The following is an 18,351-nucleotide window of genomic DNA, read 5'->3' as shown; positions in this document are numbered from 1 at the left end:
TAGTTTTAGGACACTTTTGGCCACCTTTCAATAAATTGCACCATTCATTGATTTTATCCTAAAAGTGAGCCAGATGAAAGGTGTGAAGAATACCTGTTCTAAGGGGTAAACTCTCTTCATTTTGTCATTTAAAGTGCAGCTAGAAGTGTAACTTTGGGCAAAATTCTATGGTTCTTTTAACCCTAACCCTAGCCAGGCATTAAAAGCATGTCGATGTATGTACCATTTGACAGCATTTTTCACCTCAATGAAAAGTTGCCTAAAGAAGACAGATTTTTAAAGAAGATACATTTCCAAGAGGTTTTGAAAACCGTTTGGGTTGTTTGAGACTCATATTTTTGGGTTTGAGGAAAAAATTCAAATCTCATGATTGGAGGGCTTCTGAGACAACTTGCAGGAATGTACACTTTTCAACCCTAGCTAAGGTTAGGGATAGCGATCCCACACGACGTAGAAGTTTTTTACTGTCAGTGCTGCATTCCGGGCCCCCAGTTATCTTTAGGATGAGTGATAATTTGCTCCTGTCTGCACTTTTAGTTTTAGGACACTTTTGGCCACCTTTCAATAAATTGCCCCATTCATTGATTTTATCCCAAAAGTGAGCCAGATGAAAAGTGTGAAGAATACCTGTTCTAAGGGGTAAACTCTCTTCATTTTGTCATTTAAAGTGCGGCTAGAAGTGTAACATTGAGCAAAATTCTATGGTTCTTTTAACCCTAACCCTAGCCAGGCATTAAAAGCATGTCGATGTATGTACCATTTGACAGCATTTTTCACCTCAATGAAAAGTTGCCTAAAGAAGACAGATTATTAAAGAAGATACATTTCCAAAAGGTTTTGAAAACTGTTTGGGTTGTTTGAGACTCATATTTTTAGGTTTGAGGAAAGAATTCAAATCTCATGATTGGAGGGCTTCTGAGACACCCTGCAGGAATGTACACTTTTCAACCCTAGCTAGGGTTAGGGATAGCGATCCCACACGACTTAGAAGTTTTTTACTGTCAGTGCTGCATTCCGGGCCCCCAGTTAACTTTAGGATGAGTGATAATTTGTTCCTAACTGCACTTTTAGTTTTCGGACACTTTTGGCCACTTTTCAATATATTGCCCCATTCACTGATTTTATCCCAAAACTGAGCCAGATGAAAAGTGTGAAGAATACCTGTTCTAAGGGGTAAACTCTCTTCATTTTGTCATTTAAAGTGCAGCTAGAAGTGTAACATTGAGCAAAATTCTATGGTTCTTTTAACCCTAACCCTAGCCAGGCATTAAAAGCATGTCGATGTATGTACCATTTGACAGCATTTTTCACCTCAATGAAAAGTTGCCTAAAGAAGACAGATTTTTAAAGAAAATACATTTCCAAGAGGTTTAGAAAACCGTTTGGGTTGTTTGAGACTCATATTTTTGGGTTTGAGGAAAAAATTCAAATCTCATGATTGGAGGGCTTCTGAGACACCCTGCAGGAATGTACACTTTTCAACCCTAGCTAGGGTTAGGGATAGCGATCCCACACGACGTAGAAGTTTTTTACTGTCAGTGCTGCATTCCGGGCCCCCAGTTATCTTTAGGATAAGTGATAATTTGCTCCTATCTGCACTTTTAGTTTTAGGACACTTTTGGCCACCTTTCAATAAATTGCCCCATTCATTGATTTTATCCCAAAAGTGAGCCAGATGAAAGGTGTGAAGAATACCTGTTCTAAGGGTGTAAACTCTCTTCATTTTGTCATTTAAAGTGCAGCTAGAAGTGTAACTTTGGGCAAAATTCTATGGTTCTTTTAACCCTAACCCTAGCCAGGCATTAAAAGCATGTCGATGTATGTACCATTTGACAGCATTTTTCACCTCAATGAAAAGTTGCCTAAAGAAGACAGATTATTAAAGAAGATACATTTCCAAAAGGTTTTGAAAACTGTTTGGGTTGTTTGAGACTCATATTTTTGGGTTTGAGGAAAGAATTCAAATCTCATGATTGGAGGGCTTCTGAGACACCCTGCAGGAATGTACACTTTTCAACCCTAGCTAGGGTTAGGGATAGCGATCCCACACGACGTAGAAGTTTTTTACTGTCAGTGCTGCATTCCGGGCCCCCAGTTAACTTTAGGATGAGTGATAATTTGTTCCTAACTGCACTTTTAGTTTTCGGACACTTTTGGCCACTTTTCAATAAATTGCCCCATTCACTGATTTTATCCCAAAACTGAGCCAGATGAAAAGTGTGAAGAATACCTGTTCTAAGGGGTAAACTCTCTTCATTTTGTCATTTAATATGCAGCTAGAAGTGTAACATTGAGCAAAATTCTATGGTTCTTTTAACCCTAACCCTAGCCAGGCATTAAAAGCATGTCGATGTATGTACCATTTGACAGCATTTTTCACCTGAATGAAAAGTTGCCTAAAGAAGACAGATTTTTAAAGAATATACATTTCCAAGAGGTTTAGAAAACCGTTTGGGTTGTTTGAGACTCATATTTTTGGGTTTGAGGAAAAAATTCAAATCTCATGATTGGAGGGCTTCTGAGACACCCTGCAGGAATATACACTTTTCAACCTTAGCTAGGGTTAGGGTTTGCGATCCCACACGACGTAGAAGTTTTTTACTGTCAGTGCTGCATTCCGGGCCCCCAGTTATCTTTAGGATGAGTGATAATTTGCTCCTATCTGCACTTTTAGTTTTAGGACACTTTTGGCCACCTTTCAATAAATTGCCCCATTCATTGATTTTATCCCAAAAGTGAGCCAGATGAAAGGTGTGAAGAATACCTGTTCTAAGGGGTAAACTCTCTTCATTTTGTCATTTAAAGTGCAGCTAGAAGTGTAACTTTGGGCAAAATTCTATGGTTCTTTTAACCCTAACCCTAGCCAGGCATCAAAAGCTTGCCGATGTATGTACCATTTGACAGCATTTTTCACCTCAATGAAAATTTGCCTAAAGAAGACAGATTTTTAAAGAAGATACATTTCCAAGAGGTTTTGAAAACCGATTGGGTTGTTTGAGACTCATATTTTTGGGTTTGAGGAAAAAATTCAAATCTCATGATTGGAGGGCTTCTGAGACACCCTGCAGGAATGTACACTTTTCAACCCTAGCTAGGGTTAGGGATAGCGATCCCACACGACGTAGAAGTTTTTTACTGTCAGTGCTGCATTCCGGGCCCCCAGTTATCTTTAGGATGAGTGATAATTTGCTCCTATCTGCACTTTTAGTTTTAGGACACTTTTGGCCACCTTTCAATAAATTGCCCCATTCACTGATTTTATCCCAAAAGTGAACCAGATGAAAAGTGTGAAGAATACCAGTTCTAAGGGGTAAACTCTCTTCATTTTGTCATTTAAAGTGCAGCTAGAAGTGTAACTTTGGGCAAAATTCTATGGTTCTTTTAACCCTAACCCTAGCCAGGCATCAAAAGCATGCCGATGTATTTACCATTTGACAGCATTTTTCACCTCAAAGACAATTTGCCTTAAGAAGACAGATTATTAAAGAAGATACATTTCCAAGAGGTTTTGAAAACCGATTGGGTTGTTTGAGACTCATATTTTTGGGTTTGAGGAAAAAATTCAAATCTCATGATTGGAGGGCTTCTGAGACACCCTGCAGGAATGTACACTTTTCAACCCTAGCTAGGGTTAGGGTTAGCGATCCCACACGACGTAGAAGTTTTTTTCCTGTCAGTGCTGCATTCCAGGCCCCCAGTTAACTTTAGGATGAGTGATAATTTGTTCCTATCTGCACTTTTAGTTTTCGGACACTTTTGGCCACCTTTCAATAAATTGCCCCATTCATTGATTTTATCCTAAAAGTGAGCCAGATGAAAGGTGTGAAGAATACCTGTTCTAAGGGGTAAACTCTCTTCATTTTGTCATTTAAAGTGCAGCTAGAAGTGTAACTTTGGGCAAAATTCTATGGTTCTTTTAACCCTAACCCTAGCCAGGCATTAAAAGCATGTCGATGTATGTACCATTTGACAGCATTTTTCACCTCAATGAAAAGTTGCCTAAAGAAGACAGATTTTTAAAGAAGATACATTTCCAAGAGGTTTTGAAAACCGTTTGGGTTGTTTGAGACTCATATTTTTGGGTTTGAGGAAAAAATTCAAATCTCATGATTGGAGGGCTTCTGAGACAACTTGCAGGAATGTACACTTTTCAACCCTAGCTAAGGTTAGGGATAGCGATCCCACACGACGTAGAAGTTTTTTACTGTCAGTGCTGCATTCCGGGCCCCAGTTATCTTTAGGATGAGTGATAATTTGCTCCTGTCTGCACTTTTAGTTTTAGGACACTTTTGGCCACCTTTCAATAAATTGCCCCATTCATTGATTTTATCCCAAAAGTGAGCCAGATGAAAAGTGTGAAGAATACCTGTTCTAAGGGGTAAACTCTCTTCATTTTGTCATTTAAAGTGCAGCTAGAAGTGTAACATTGAGCAAAATTCTATGGTTCTTTTAACCCTAACCCTAGCCAGGCATTAAAAGCATGTCGATGTATGTACCATTTGACAGCATTTTTCACCTCAATGAAAAGTTGCCTAAAGAAGACAGATTATTAAAGAAGATACATTTCCAAAAGGTTTTGAAAACTGTTTGGGTTGTTTGAGACTCATATTTTTAGGTTTGAGGAAAGAATTCAAATCTCATGATTGGAGGGCTTCTGAGACACCCTGCAGGAATGTACACTTTTCAACCCTAGCTAGGGTTAGGGATAGCGATCCCACACGACTTAGAAGTTTTTTACTGTCAGTGCTGCATTCCGGGCCCCCAGTTAACTTTAGGATGAGTGATAATTTGTTCCTAACTGCACTTTTAGTTTTCGGACACTTTTGGCCACTTTTCAATATATTGCCCCATTCACTGATTTTATCCCAAAACTGAGCCAGATGAAAAGTGTGAAGAATACCTGTTCTAAGGGGTAAACTCTCTTCATTTTGTCATTTAAAGTGCAGCTAGAAGTGTAACATTGAGCAAAATTCTATGGTTCTTTTAACCCTAACCCTAGCCAGGCATTAAAAGCATGTCGATGTATGTACCATTTGACAGCATTTTTCACCTCAATGAAAAGTTGCCTAAAGAAGACAGATTTTTAAAGAAAATACATTTCCAAGAGGTTTAGAAAACCGTTTGGGTTGTTTGAGACTCATATTTTTGGGTTTGAGGAAAAAATTCAAATCTCATGATTGGAGGGCTTCTAAGACACCCTGCAGGAATGTACACTTTTCAACCCTAGCTAGGGTTAGGGATAGCGATCCCACACGACGTAGAAGTTTTTTACTGTCAGTGCTGCATTCCGGGCCCCCAGTTATCTTTAGGATGAGTGATAATTTGCTCCTATCTGCACTTTTAGTTTTAGGACACTTTTGGCCACCTTTCAATAAATTGCCCCATTCATTGATTTTATCCCAAAAGTGAGCCAGATGAAAGGTGTGAAGAATACCTGTTCTAAGGGTGTAAACTCTCTTCATTTTGTCATTTAAAGTGCAGCTAGAAGTGTAACTTTGGGCAAAATTCTATGGTTCTTTTAACCCTAACCCTAGCCAGGCATTAAAAGCATGTCGATGTATGTACCATTTGACAGCATTTTTCACCTCAATGAAAAGTTGCCTAAAGAAGACAGATTATTAAAGAAGATACATTTCCAAAAGGTTTTGAAAACTGTTTGGGTTGTTTGAGACTCATATTTTTGGGTTTGAGGAAAGAATTCAAATCTCATGATTGGAGGGCTTCTGAGACACCCTGCAGGAATGTACACTTTTCAACCCTAGCTAGGGTTAGGGATAGCGATCCCACACGACGTAGAAGTTTTTTACTGTCAGTGCTGCATTCCGGGCCCCCAGTTAACTTTAGGATGAGTGATAATTTGTTCCTAACTGCACTTTTAGTTTTCGGACACTTTTGGCCACTTTTCAATAAATTGCCCCATTCACTGATTTTATCCCAAAACTGAGCCAGATGAAAAGTGTGAAGAATACCTGTTCTAAGGGGTAAACTCTCTTCATTTTGTCATTTAATATGCAGCTAGAAGTGTAACTTTGGGCAAAATTCTATGGTTCTTTTAACCCTAACCCTAGCCAGGCATTAAAAGCATGTTGATGTATGTACCATTTGACAGCATTTTTCACCTCAATGAAAATTTGCCTAAAGAAGACAGATAATTAAAGAAGATACATTTCCAAGAGGTTTTGAAAACCGATTGGGTTGTTTGAGACTCATATTTTTGGGTTTGAGGAAAAAATTCAAATTTCATGATTTGAGGGCTTCTGAGACACCCTGCAGGAATGTACACTTTTCAACCCTAGCTAGGGTTAGGGTTAGCGATCCCACTTGACGTAGAAGTTTTTTTCCTGTCAGTGCTGCATTCCGGGCCCCCAGTTAACTTTAGGATGAGTGATAATTTGTTCCTAACTGCACTTTTAGTTTTCGGACACTTTTGGCCACTTTTCAATAAATTGCCCCATTCACTGATTTTATCCCAAAACTGAGCCAGATGAAAAGTGTGAAGAATACCTGTTCTAAGGGGTTAAATCTCTTCATTTTGTCATTTAAAGTGCAGCTAGAAGTGTAACATTGAGCAAAATTCTATGGTTCTTTTAACCCTAACCCTAGCCAGGCATTAAAAGCATGTCGATGTATGTACCATTTGACAGCATTTTTCACCTGAATGAAAAGTTGCCTAAAGAAGACAGATTTTTAAAGAATATACATTTCCAAGAGGTTTAGAAAACCGTTTGGGTTGTTTGAGACTCATATTTTTGGGTTTGAGGAAAAAATTCAAATCTCATGATTGGAGGGCTTCTGAGACACCCTGCAGGAATATACACTTTTCAACCTTAGCTAGGGTTAGGGTTTGCGATCCCACACGACGTAGAAGTTTTTTACTGTCAGTGCTGCATTCCGGGCCCCCAGTTATCTTTAGGATGAGTGATAATTTGCTCCTATCTGCACTTTTAGTTTTAGGACACTTTTGGCCACCTTTCAATAAATTGCCCCATTCATTGATTTTATCCCAAAAGTGAGCCAGATGAAAGGTGTGAAGAATACCTGTTCTAAGGGGTAAACTCTCTTCATTTTGTCATTTAAAGTGCAGCTAGAAGTGTAACTTTGGGCAAAATTCTATGGTTCTTTTAACCCTAACCCTAGCCAGGCATCAAAAGCTTGCCGATGTATGTACCATTTGACAGCATTTTTCACCTCAATGAAAATTTGCCTAAAGAAGACAGATTTTTAAAGAAGATACATTTCCAAGAGGTTTTGAAAACCGATTGGGTTGTTTGAGACTCATATTTTTGGGTTTGAGGAAAAAATTCAAATCTCATGATTGGAGGGCTTCTGAGACACCCTGCAGGAATGTACACTTTTCAACCCTAGCTAGGGTTAGGGATAGCGATCCCACACGACGTAGAAGTTTTTTACTGTCAGTGCTGCATTCCGGGCCCCCAGTTATCTTTAGGATGAGTGATAATTTGCTCCTATCTGCACTTTTAGTTTTAGGACACTTTTGGCCACCTTTCAATAAATTGCCCCATTCACTGATTTTATCCCAAAAGTGAACCAGATGAAAAGTGTGAAGAATACCAGTTCTAAGGGGTAAACTCTCTTCATTTTGTTATTTAAAGTGCAGCTAGAAGTGTAACTTTGGGCAAAATTCTATGGTTCTTTTAACCCTAACCCTAGCCAGGCATTAAAAGCATGTCGATGTATGTACCATTTGACAGCATTTTTCACCTCAATGAAAAGTTGCCTAAAGAAGACAGATTATTAAAGAAGATACATTTCCAAGAGGTTTTGAAAACCGATTGGGTTGTTTGAGACTCATATTTTTGGGTTTGAGGAAAAAATTCAAATTTCATGATTTGAGGGCTTCTGAGACACCATGCAGGAATGTACACTTTTCAACCATATCTAGGGTTAGGGTTAGCGATCAAACTTGACGTAGAAGTTTTTTTCCTGTCAGTGCTGCATTCCGGGCCCCCAGTTAACTTTAGGATGAGTGATAATTTGTTCCTAACTGCACTTTTAGTTTTCGGACACTTTTGGCCACTTTTCAATAAATTGCCCCATTCATTGATTTTATCCTAAAAGTGAGCCAGATGAAAGGTGTGAAGAATACCTGTTCTAAGGGGTAAACTCTCTTCATTTTGTCATTTAAAGTGCAGCTAGAAGTGTAACTTTTTGCAAAATTCTATGGTTCTTTTAACCCTAACCCTAGCCAGGCATTAAAAGCATGTCGATGTATGTACCATTTGACAGCATTTTTCACCTCAATGAAAAGTTGCCTAAAGAAGACAGATTTTTAAAGAAGATACATTTCCAAGAGGTTTTGAAAACCGTTTGGGTTGTTTGAGACTCATATTTTTGGGTTTGAGGAAAAAATTCAAATCTCATGATTGGAGGGCTTCTGAGACAACCTGCAGGAATGTACACTTCTCAACCCTAGCTAGGGTTAGGGATAGCGATCCCACACGACGTAGAAGTTTTTTACTGTCAGTGCTGCATTCCGGGCCCCCAGTTATCTTTAGGATGAGTGATAATTTGCTCCTATCTGCACTTTTAGTTTTAGGACACTTTTGGCCACCTTTCAATAAATTGCCCCATTCATTGATTTTATCCCAAAAGTGAGCCAGATGAAAAGTGTGAAGAATACCTGTTCTAAGGGGTAAACTCTCTTCATTTTGTCATTTATAGTGCAGCTAGAAGTGTAACATTGAGCTAAATTCTATGGTTCTTTTAACCCTAACCCTAGCCAGGCATTAAAAGCATGTCGATGTATGTACCATTTGACAGCATTTTTCACCTCAATGAAAAGTTGCCTAAAGAAGACAGATTATTAAAGAAGATACATTTCCAAAAGGTTTTGAAAACTGTTTGGGTTGTTTGAGACTCATATTTTTGGGTTTGAGGAAAGAATTCAAATCTCATGATTGGAGGGCTTCTGAGACACCCTGCAGGAATGTACACTTTTCAACCCTAGCTAGGGTTAGGGATAGCGATCCCACACGACGTAAAAGTTTTTTACTGTCAGTGCTGAATTCCGGGCCCACAGTTAACTTTAGGATGAGTGATAATTTGTTCCTAACTGCACTTTTAGTTTTCGGACACTTTTGGCCACTTTTCAATAAATTGCCCCATTCACTGATTTTATCCCAAAACTGAGCCAGATGAAAAGTGTGAAGAATACCTGTTCTAAGGGGTAAACTCTCTTCATTTTGTCATTTAAAGTGAAGCTAGAAGTATAACTTTGGGCAAAATTCTATGGTTCTTTTAACCCTAACCCTAGCCAGGCATTAAAAGCATGCCGATGTATGAACCATTTGACAGCATTTTTCACCTCAATGAAAATTTGCCTTTAGAAGTCAGATTATTAAAGAAGATACATTTCCAAGAGGTTTTGAAAACTGTTTGGGTTGTTTGAGACTCATATTTTTGGGTTTGAGAAAAAAAATCAAATTTCATGATTGGAGGGCTTCTGAGACACCCTGCAGGAATGTACTCTTTTCAACCCTAGCAAGGGTTAGGTTAGCGATCCCACACGACGTAGAAGTTTTTTACTGTCAGTGCTGCATTCCGGGCCCCCAGTTAACTTTAGGATGAGTGATAATTTGCTCCTATCTGCACTTTTAGTTTTCGGACACTTTTGGCCACCTTTCAATAAATTGCCCCATTCACTGATTTTATCCCAAAAGTGAGCCATATGAAAAGTGTGAAGAATACCAGTTCTAAGGGGTAAACTCTCTTCATTTTGTCATTTAAAGTGCAGCTAGAAGTGTAACTTTGGGCAAAATTCTATGGTTCTTTTAACCCTAACCCTAGCCAGGCAACAAAAGCTTGCCGATGTATGTACCATTTGACAGCATTTTTCACCTCAATGAAAATTTGCCTAAAGAAGACAGATTATTAAAGAAGATACATTTCCAAGAGGTTTTGAAAACCGATTGGGTTGTTTGAGACTCATATTTTTGGGTTTGAGGAAAAAATTCAAATTTCATGATTTGAGGGCTTCTGAGACACCCTGCAGGAATGTACACTTTTCAACCCTAGCTAGGGTTAGGGTTAGCGATCCCACTTGACGTAGAAGTTTTTTTCCTGTCAGTGCTGCATTCCGGGCCCCCAGTTAACTTTAGGATGAGTGATAATTTGTTCCTAACTGCACTTTTAGTTTTCGGACACTTTTGGCCACTTTTCAATAAATTGCCCCATTCACTGATTTTATCCCAAAACTGAGCCAGATGAAAAGTGTGAAGAATACCTGTTCTAAGGGGTTAAATCTCTTCATTTTGTCATTTAAAGTGCAGCTATAAGTGTAACATTGAGCAAAATTCTATGGTTCTTTTAACCCTAACCCTAGCCAGGCATCAAAAGCTTGCCGATGTATGTACCATTTGACAGCATTTTTCACCTCAATGAAAATTTGCCTAAAGAAGACAGATTATTAAAGAAGATACATTTCCAAGAGGTTTTGAAAACCGATTGGGTTGTTTGAGACTCATATTTTTGGGTTTGAGGAAAAAATTCAAATCTCATGATTGGAGGGCTTCTGAGACACCCTGCAGGAATGTACACTTTTCAACCCTAGCTAGGGTTAGGGTTAGCGATCCCACACGACGTAGAAGTTTTTTTCCTGTCAGTGCTGCATTCCAGGCCCCCAGTTAACTTTAGGATGAGTGATAATTTGTTCCTATCTGCACTTTTAGTTTTCGGACACTTTTGGCCACCTTTCAATAAATTGCCCCATTCATTGATTTTATCCTAAAAGTGAGCCAGATGAAAGGTGTGAAGAATACCTGTTCTAAGGGGTAAACTCTCTTCATTTTGTCATTTAAAGTGCAGCTAGAAGTGTAACTTTGGGCAAAATTCTATGGTTCTTTTAACCCTAACCCTAGCCAGGCATTAAAAGCATGTCGATGTATGTACCATTTGACAGCATTTTTCACCTCAATGAAAAGTTGCCTAAAGAAGACAGATTTTTAAAGAAGATACATTTCCAAGAGGTTTTGAAAACCGTTTGGGTTGTTTGAGACTCATATTTTTGGGTTTGAGGAAAAAATTCAAATCTCATGATTGGAGGGCTTCTGAGACAACCTGCAGGAATGTACACTTTTCAACCCTAGCTAAGGTTAGGGATAGCGATCCCACACGACGTAGAAGTTTTTTACTGTCAGTGCTGCATTCCGGGCCCCCAGTTATCTTTAGGATGAGTGATAATTTGCTCCTATCTGCACTTTTAGTTTTAGGACACTTTTGGCCACCTTTCAATAAATTGCCCCATTCATTGATTTTATCCCAAAAGTGAGCCAGATGAAAAGTGTGAAGAATACCCGTTCTAAGGTGTAAACTCTCTTCATTTTGTCATTTAAAGTGCAGCTAGAAGTGTAACATTGAGCAAAATTCTATGGTTCTTTTAACCCTAACCCTAGCCAGGCATTAAAAGCATGTCGATGTATGTACCATTTGACAGCATTTTTCACCTCAATGAAAAGTTGCCTAAAGAAGACAGATTATTAAAGAAGATACATTTCCAAAAGGTTTTGAAAACTGTTTGGGTTGTTTGAGACTCATATTTTTAGGTTTGAGGAAAGAATTCAAATCTCATGATTGGAGGGCTTCTGAGACACCCTGCAGGAATGTACACTTTTCAACCCTAGCTAGGGTTAGGGATAGCGATCCCACACGACTTAGAAGTTTTTTACTGTCAGTGCTGCATTCCGGGCCCCCAGTTAACTTTAGGATGAGTGATAATTTGTTCCTAACTGCACTTTTAGTTTTCGGACACTTTTGGCCACTTTTCAATAAATTGCCCCATTCACTGATTTTATCCCAAAACTGAGCCAGATGAAAAGTGTGAAGAATACCTGTTCTAAGGGGTAAACTCTCTTCATTTTGTCAATGATTCTTTTAACCCTAACCCTAGCCAGGCATTAAAAGCATGTCGATGTATGTACCATTTGACAGCATTTTTCACCTCAATGAAAAGTTGCCTAAAGAAGACAGATTATTAAAGAAGATACATTTCCAAGAGGTTTTGAAAACCGATTGGGTTGTTTGAGACTCATATTTTTGGGTTTGAGGAAAAAATTCAAATTTCATGATTTGAGGGCTTCTGAGACACCATGCAGGAATGTACACTTTTCAACCATATCTAGGGTTAGGGTTAGCGATCCCACTTGACGTAGAAGTTTTTTTCCTGTCAGTGCTGCATTCCGGGCCCCCAGTTAACTTTAGGATGAGTGATAATTTGTTCCTAACTGCACTTTTAGTTTTCGGACACTTTTGGCCACTTTTCAATAAATTGCCCCATTCATTGATTTTATCCTAAAAGTGAGCCAGATGAAAGGTGTGAAGAATACCTGTTCTAAGGGGTAAACTCTCTTCATTTTGTCATTTAAAGTGCAGCTAGAAGTGTAACTTTTTGCAAAATTCTATGGTTCTTTTAACCCTAACCCTAGCCAGGCATTAAAAGCATGTCGATGTATGTACCATTTGACAGCATTTTTCACCTCAATGAAAAGTTGCCTAAAGAAGACAGATTTTTAAAGAAGATACATTTCCAAGAGGTTTTGAAAACCGTTTGGGTTGTTTGAGACTCATATTTTTGGGTTTGAGGAAAAAATTCAAATCTCATGATTGGAGGGCTTCTGAGACAACCTGCAGGAATGTACACTTCTCAACCCTAGCTAGGGTTAGGGATAGCGATCCCACACGACGTAGAAGTTTTTTACTGTCAGTGCTGCATTCCGGGCCCCCAGTTATCTTTAGGATGAGTGATAATTTGCTCCTATCTGCACTTTTAGTTTTAGGACACTTTTGGCCACCTTTCAATAAATTGCCCCATTCATTGATTTTATCCCAAAAGTGAGCCAGATGAAAAGTGTGAAGAATACCTGTTCTAAGGGGTAAACTCTCTTCATTTTGTCATTTATAGTGCAGCTAGAAGTGTAACATTGAGCTAAATTCTATGGTTCTTTTAACCCTAACCCTAGCCAGGCATTAAAAGCATGTCGATGTATGTACCATTTGACAGCATTTTTCACCTCAATGAAAAGTTGCCTAAAGAAGACAGATTATTAAAGAAGATACATTTCCAAAAGGTTTTGAAAACTGTTTGGGTTGTTTGAGACTCATATTTTTGGGTTTGAGGAAAGAATTCAAATCTCATGATTGGAGGGCTTCTGAGACACCCTGCAGGAATGTACACTTTTCAACCCTAGCTAGGGTTAGGGATAGCGATCCCACACGACGTAAAAGTTTTTTACTGTCAGTGCTGAATTCCGGGCCCACAGTTAACTTTAGGATGAGTGATAATTTGTTCCTAACTGCACTTTTAGTTTTCGGACACTTTTGGCCACTTTTCAATAAATTGCCCCATTCACTGATTTTATCCCAAAACTGAGCCAGATGAAAAGTGTGAAGAATACCTGTTCTAAGGGGTAAACTCTCTTCATTTTGTCATTTAAAGTGAAGCTAGAAGTATAACTTTGGGCAAAATTCTATGGTTCTTTTAACCCTAACCCTAGCCAGGCATTAAAAGCATGCCGATGTATGAACCATTTGACAGCATTTTTCACCTCAATGAAAATTTGCCTTTAGAAGTCAGATTATTAAAGAAGATACATTTCCAAGAGGTTTTGAAAACTGTTTGGGTTGTTTGAGACTCATATTTTTGGGTTTGAGAAAAAAAATCAAATTTCATGATTGGAGGGCTTCTGAGACACCCTGCAGGAATGTACTCTTTTCAACCCTAGCAAGGGTTAGGTTAGCGATCCCACACGACGTAGAAGTTTTTTACTGTCAGTGCTGCATTCCGGGCCCCCAGTTAACTTTAGGATGAGTGATAATTTGCTCCTATCTGCACTTTTAGTTTTCGGACACTTTTGGCCACCTTTCAATAAATTGCCCCATTCACTGATTTTATCCCAAAAGTGAGCCATATGAAAAGTGTGAAGAATACCAGTTCTAAGGGGTAAACTCTCTTCATTTTGTCATTTAAAGTGCAGCTAGAAGTGTAACTTTGGGCAAAATTCTATGGTTCTTTTAACCCTAACCCTAGCCAGGCAACAAAAGCTTGCCGATGTATGTACCATTTGACAGCATTTTTCACCTCAATGAAAATTTGCCTAAAGAAGACAGATTATTAAAGAAGATACATTTCCAAGAGGTTTTGAAAACCGATTGGGTTGTTTGAGACTCATATTTTTGGGTTTGAGGAAAAAATTCAAATTTCATGATTTGAGGGCTTCTGAGACACCCTGCAGGAATGTACACTTTTCAACCCTAGCTAGGGTTAGGGTTAGCGATCCCACTTGACGTAGAAGTTTTTTTCCTGTCAGTGCTGCATTCCGGGCCCCCAGTTAACTTTAGGATGAGTGATAATTTGTTCCTAACTGCACTTTTAGTTTTCGGACACTTTTGGCCACTTTTCAATAAATTGCCCCATTCACTGATTTTATCCCAAAACTGAGCCAGATGAAAAGTGTGAAGAATACCTGTTCTAAGGGGTTAAATCTCTTCATTTTGTCATTTAAAGTGCAGCTATAAGTGTAACATTGAGCAAAATTCTATGGTTCTTTTAACCCTAACCCTAGCCAGGCATCAAAAGCTTGCCGATGTATGTACCATTTGACAGCATTTTTCACCTCAATGAAAATTTGCCTAAAGAAGACAGATTATTAAAGAAGATACATTTCCAAGAGGTTTTGAAAACCGATTGGGTTGTTTGAGACTCATATTTTTGGGTTTGAGGAAAAAATTCAAATCTCATGATTGGAGGGCTTCTGAGACACCCTGCAGGAATGTACACTTTTCAACCCTAGCTAGGGTTAGGGTTAGCGATCCCACACGACGTAGAAGTTTTTTTCCTGTCAGTGCTGCATTCCAGGCCCCCAGTTAACTTTAGGATGAGTGATAATTTGTTCCTATCTGCACTTTTAGTTTTCGGACACTTTTGGCCACCTTTCAATAAATTGCCCCATTCATTGATTTTATCCTAAAAGTGAGCCAGATGAAAGGTGTGAAGAATACCTGTTCTAAGGGGTAAACTCTCTTCATTTTGTCATTTAAAGTGCAGCTAGAAGTGTAACTTTGGGCAAAATTCTATGGTTCTTTTAACCCTAACCCTAGCCAGGCATTAAAAGCATGTCGATGTATGTACCATTTGACAGCATTTTTCACCTCAATGAAAAGTTGCCTAAAGAAGACAGATTTTTAAAGAAGATACATTTCCAAGAGGTTTTGAAAACCGTTTGGGTTGTTTGAGACTCATATTTTTGGGTTTGAGGAAAAAATTCAAATCTCATGATTGGAGGGCTTCTGAGACAACCTGCAGGAATGTACACTTTTCAACCCTAGCTAAGGTTAGGGATAGCGATCCCACACGACGTAGAAGTTTTTTACTGTCAGTGCTGCATTCCGGGCCCCCAGTTATCTTTAGGATGAGTGATAATTTGCTCCTATCTGCACTTTTAGTTTTAGGACACTTTTGGCCACCTTTCAATAAATTGCCCCATTCATTGATTTTATCCCAAAAGTGAGCCAGATGAAAAGTGTGAAGAATACCCGTTCTAAGGTGTAAACTCTCTTCATTTTGTCATTTAAAGTGCAGCTAGAAGTGTAACATTGAGCAAAATTCTATGGTTCTTTTAACCCTAACCCTAGCCAGGCATTAAAAGCATGTCGATGTATGTACCATTTGACAGCATTTTTCACCTCAATGAAAAGTTGCCTAAAGAAGACAGATTATTAAAGAAGATACATTTCCAAAAGGTTTTGAAAACTGTTTGGGTTGTTTGAGACTCATATTTTTAGGTTTGAGGAAAGAATTCAAATCTCATGATTGGAGGGCTTCTGAGACACCCTGCAGGAATGTACACTTTTCAACCCTAGCTAGGGTTAGGGATAGCGATCCCACACGACTTAGAAGTTTTTTACTGTCAGTGCTGCATTCCGGGCCCCCAGTTAACTTTAGGATGAGTGATAATTTGTTCCTAACTGCACTTTTAGTTTTCGGACACTTTTGGCCACTTTTCAATAAATTGCCCCATTCACTGATTTTATCCCAAAACTGAGCCAGATGAAAAGTGTGAAGAATACCTGTTCTAAGGGGTAAACTCTCTTCATTTTGTCAATGATTCTTTTAACCCTAACCCTAGCCAGGCATTAAAAGCATGTCGATGTATGTACCATTTGACAGCATTTTTCACCTCAATGAAAAGTTGCCTAAAGAAGACAGATTTTTAAAGAAAATACATTTCCAAGAGATTTAGAAAACCGTTTGGGTTGTTTGAGACTCATATTTTTGGGTTTGAGGAAAAAATTCAAATCTCATGATTGGAGGGCTTCTGAGACACCCTGCAGGAATGTACACTTTTCAACCCTAGCTAGGTTTAGGGATAGCGATCCCACACGACGTAGAAGTTTTTTACTGTCAGTGCTGCATTCCGGGCCCCCAGTTATCTTTAGGATGAGTGATAATTTGCTCCTATCTGCACTTTTAGTTTTAGGACACTTTTGGCCACCTTTCAATAAATTGCCCCATTCATTGATTTTATCCCAAAAGTGAGCCAGATGAAAGGTGTGAAGAATACCTGTTCTAAGGGGGTAAACTCTCTTCATTTTGTCATTTAAAGTGCAGCTAGAAGTGTAACTTTGGGCAAAATTCTATGGTTCTTTTAACCCTAACCCTAGCCAGGCATTAAAAGCATGTCGATGTATGTACCATTTGACAGCATTTTTCACCTCAATGAAAAGTTGCCTAAAGAAGACAGATTATTAAAGAAGATACATTTTAAAAGGTTTTGAAAACTGTTTGGGTTGTTTGAGACTCATATTTTTGGGTTTGAGGAAAGAATTCAAATCTCATGATTGGAGGGCTTCTGAGACACCCTGCAGGAATGTACACTTTTCAACCCTAGCTAGGGTTAGGGATAGCGATCCCACACGACGTAGAAGTTTTTTACTGTCAGTGCTGCATTCCGGGCCCCCAGTTAACTTTAGGATGAGTGATAATTTGTTCCTAACTGCACTTTTAGTTTTCGGACACTTTTGGCCACTTTTCAATAAATTGCCCCATTCACTGATTTTATCCCAAAACTGAGCCAGATGAAAAGTGTGAAGAATACCTGTTCTAAGGGGTAAACTCTCTTCATTTTGTCATTTAATATGCAGCTAGAAGTGCAACATTGAGCAAAATTCTATGGTTCTTTTAACCCTAACCCTAGCCAGGCATTAAAAGCATGTTGATGTATGTACCATTTGACAGCATTTTTCACCTCAATGAAAATTTGCCTAAAGAAGACAGATTATTAAAGAAGATACATTTCCAAGAGGTTTTGAAAACCGATTGGGTTGTTTGAGACTCATATTTTTGGGTTTGAGGAAAAAATTCAAATTTCATGATTTGAGGGCTTCTGAGACACCCTGCAGGAATGTACACTTTTCAACCCTAGCTAGGGTTAGGGTTAGCGATTCCACTTGACGTAGAAGTTTTTTTCCTGTCAGTGCTGCATTCCGGGCCCCCAGTTAACTTTAGGATGAGTGATAATTTGTTCCTAACTGCACTTTGAGTTTTCGGACACTTTTGGCCACTTTTCAATAAATTGCCCCATTCACTGATTTTATCCCAAAACTGAGCCAGATGAAAAGTGTGAAGAATACCTGTTCTAAGGGGTTAAATCTCTTCATTTTGTCATTTAAAGTGCAGCTAGAAGTGTAACATTGAGCAAAATTCTATGGTTCTTTTAACCCTAACCCTAGCCAGGCATTAAAAGCATGTCGATGTATGTACCATTTGACAGCATTTTTCACCTGAATGAAAAGTTGCCTAAAGAAGACAGATTTTTAAAGAATATACATTTCCAAGAGGTTTTGAAAACCGATTGGGTTGTTTGAGACTCATATTTTTGGGTTTGAGGAAAAAATTCAAATCTCATGATTGGAGGGCTTCTTAGACACCCTGCAGGAATGTACACTTTTCAACCCTAGCTAGGGTTAGGGTTTGCGATCCCACACGACGTAGAAGTTTTTTACTGTCAGTGCTGCATTCCGGGCCCCCAGTTAACTTTAGGATGAGTGATAATTTGCTCCTATCTGCACTTTTAGTTTTGGGACACATTTGGCCACCTTTCAATAAATTGCCCCATTCACTGATTTTATCCCAAAACTGAGCCAGATGAAAAGTGTGAAGAATACCTGTTCTAAGGGGTAAACTCTCTTCATTTTGTCATTTAAAGTGCAGCTAGAAGTGTAACTTTGGGCAAAATTCTATGGTTCTTTTAACCCTAACCCTAGCCAGGCATCAAAAGCTTGCCGATGTATTTACCATTTGACAGCATTTTTCACCTCAATGAAAATTTGCCTAAAGAA

This window comes from Lepisosteus oculatus, chromosome 7, assembly GCF_040954835.1.
Source record: "Lepisosteus oculatus isolate fLepOcu1 chromosome 7, fLepOcu1.hap2, whole genome shotgun sequence".
In the NCBI taxonomy this organism is placed as follows: Eukaryota; Metazoa; Chordata; class Actinopteri; order Semionotiformes; family Lepisosteidae; genus Lepisosteus; species Lepisosteus oculatus.
The sequence above is the reverse complement of the archived record's forward strand: the minus strand, read 5'-3'. Positions refer to the sequence as shown.